Source organism: Phyllobates terribilis, unplaced genomic scaffold (genome assembly GCF_046119375.1).
Source record: "Phyllobates terribilis strain yellow unplaced genomic scaffold, ASM4611937v1 Scaffold_1__5_contigs__length_1240528914, whole genome shotgun sequence".
In the NCBI taxonomy this organism is placed as follows: Eukaryota; Metazoa; Chordata; class Amphibia; order Anura; family Dendrobatidae; genus Phyllobates; species Phyllobates terribilis.
In genome coordinates, this window is record NW_027362761.1 from 1,061,038,468 (window position 1) to 1,061,041,891 (window position 3,424).

Genomic DNA, 3,424 nt, shown 5'->3' on the forward strand with positions numbered 1-3,424 from the left:
ATGACCAGCTGTTAATTTATCCACAAGCCGTTCCCACAATACCCTACACCTGATATAGTTTAATGTGGCCTATATATTTAGACTCTCTGTAAGGGGTGCACGCGTGCTGGGGTGTGCACGCGTCTTCTTGTGCAAAGTGGCTTTGGAGAGAAGTGGCAGTTATTTCAGAGGCCATGGACTAACATTCGTCTTCTTCTTCTCTTTCCACAGGTACATGCTCTGCATAATTCCCCTGCTCCTATGTATGCTGTCTTCTAATGCTCTGCTGACCCGTCTCTCTGGTACATGCTCTGCATAATTCCCCTGCTCCTATGTATGCTGTCTTCTAATGCTCTGCTGACCCATCTCTCTGGTACATGCTCTGCATAATTCCCCTGCTCCTATGTATGCTGTCTTCTAATGCTCTGCTGACCCGTCTCTCTGGTACATGCTCTGCATAATTCCCCTGCTCCTATGTATGCTGTCTTCTAATGCTCTGCTGACCCGTCTCTCTGGTACATGCTCTGCATAATTCCCCTGCTCCTATGTATGCTGTCTTCTAATGCTCTGCTGACCCGTCTCTCTGGTACATGCTCTGCATAATTCCCCTGCTCCTATGTATGCTGTCTTCTAATGCTCTGCTGACCCGTCTCTCTGGTACATGCTCTGCATAATTCCCCTGCTCCTATGTATGCTGTCTTCTAATGCTCTGCTGACCCGTCTCTCTGGTACATGCTCTGCATAATTCCCCTGCTCCTATGTATGCTGTCTTCTAATGCTCTGCTGACCCGTCTCTCTGGTACATGCTCTGCATAATTCCCCTGCTCCTATGTATGCTGTCTTCTAATGCTCTGCTGACCCGTCTCTCTGGTACATGCTCTGCATAATTCCCCTGCTCCTATGTATGCTGTCTTCTAATGCTCTGCTGACCCGTCTCTCTGGTACATGCTCTGCATAATTCCCCTGCTTCATCTGTCCCACTCCAATCAATATTCACATATGTTTGTTCTTTACCCACTATATACCTTATCTGATTTTTAGAGGTGCTAAACTGCAGAGACTTGCGTCCTGGCTCTGTCTTTGATCACCCAGCCATCTCCTGCTAAAATGACCAGCTGTTAATTTATCCACAAGCCGTTCCCACAATACCCTACACCTGATAGAGTTTAATGTGGCCTATATATTTAGACTCTCTGTAAGGGGTGCACGCGTGCTGGGGTGTGCACGCGTCTTCTTGTGCAAAGTGGCTTCGGAGAGAAGTGGCAGTTATTTCAGAGGCCATGGACTAACATTCGTCTTCTTCTTCTCTTTCCACAGGTACATGCTCTGCATAATTCCCCTGCTCCTATGTATGCTGTCTTCTAATGCTCTGCTGACCCGTCTCTCTGGTACATGCTCTGCATAATTCCCCTGCTCCTATGTATGCTGTCTTCTAATGCTCTGCTGACCCGTCTCTCTGGTACATGCTCTGCATAATTCCCCTGCTCCTATGTATGCTGTCTTCTAATGCTCTGCTGACCCGTCTCTCTGGTACATGCTCTGCATAATTCCCCTGCTCCTATGTATGCTGTCTTCTAATGCTCTGCTGACCCGTCTCTCTGGTACATGCTCTGCATAATTCCCCTGCTCCTATGTATGCTGTCTTCTAATGCTCTGCTGACCCGTCTCTCTGGTAAATGCTCTGCATAATTCCCCTGCTTCATCTGTCCCACTCCAATCAATATTCACATATGTTTGTTCTTTACCCACTATATACCTTATCTGATTTTTAGAGGTGCTAAACTGCAGAGACTTGCGTCCTGGCTCTGTCTTTGATCACCCAGCCATCTCCTGCTAAAATGACCAGCTGTTAATTTATCCACAAGCCGTTCCCACAATACCCTACACCTGATATAGTTTAATGTGGCCTATATATTTAGACTCTCTGTAAGGGGTGCACGCGTGCTGGGGTGTGCACGCGTCTTCTTGTGCAAAGTGGCTTTGGAGAGAAGTGGCAGTTATTTCAGAGGCCATGGACTAACATTCGTCTTCTTCTTCTCTTTCCACAGGTACATGCTCTGCATAATTCCCCTGCTCCTATGTATGCTGTCTTCTAATGCTCTGCTGACCCGTCTCTCTGGTACATGCTCTGCATAATTCCCCTGCTCCTATGTATGCTGTCTTCTAATGCTCTGCTGACCCATCTCTCTGGTACATGCTCTGCATAATTCCCCTGCTCCTATGTATGCTGTCTTCTAATGCTCTGCTGACCCGTCTCTCTGGTACATGCTCTGCATAATTCCCCTGCTCCTATGTATGCTGTCTTCTAATGCTCTGCTGACCCGTCTCTCTGGTACATGCTCTGCATAATTCCCCTGCTCCTATGTATGCTGTCTTCTAATGCTCTGCTGACCCGTCTCTCTGGTACATGCTCTGCATAATTCCCCTGCTCCTATGTATGCTGTCTTCTAATGCTCTGCTGACCCGTCTCTCTGGTACATGCTCTGCATAATTCCCCTGCTCCTATGTATGCTGTCTTCTAATGCTCTGCTGACCCGTCTCTCTGGTACATGCTCTGCATAATTCCCCTGCTCCTATGTATGCTGTCTTCTAATGCTCTGCTGACCCGTCTCTCTGGTACATGCTCTGCATAATTCCCCTGCTCCTATGTATGCTGTCTTCTAATGCTCTGCTGACCCGTCTCTCTGGTACATGCTCTGCATAATTCCCCTGCTCCTATGTATGCTGTCTTCTAATGCTCTGCTGACCCGTCTCTCTGGTACATGCTCTGCATAATTCCCCTGCTTCATCTGTCCCACTCCAATCAATATTCACATATGTTTGTTCTTTACCCACTATATACCTTATCTGATTTTTAGAGGTGCTAAACTGCAGAGACTTGCGTCCTGGCTCTGTCTTTGATCACCCAGCCATCTCCTGCTAAAATGACCAGCTGTTAATTTATCCACAAGCCGTTCCCACAATACCCTACACCTGATAGAGTTTAATGTGGCCTATATATTTAGACTCTCTGTAAGGGGTGCACGCCTGCTGGGGTGTGCACGCGTCTTCTTGTGCAAAGTGGCTTCGGAGAGAAGTGGCAGTTATTTCAGAGGCCATGGACTAACATTCGTCTTCTTCTTCTCTTTCCACAGGTACATGCTCTGCATAATTCCCCTGCTCCTATGTATGCTGTCTTCTAATGCTCTGCTGACCCGTCTCTCTGGTACATGCTCTGCATAATTCCCCTGCTCCTATGTATGCTGTCTTCTAATGCTCTGCTGACCCGTCTCTCTGGTACATGCTCTGCATAATTCCCCTGCTCCTATGTATGCTGTCTTCTAATGCTCTGCTGACCCGTCTCTCTGGTACATGCTCTGCATAATTCCCCTGCTCCTATGTATGCTGTCTTCTAATGCTCTGCTGACCCGTCTCTCTGGTACATGCTCTGCATAATTCCCCTGCT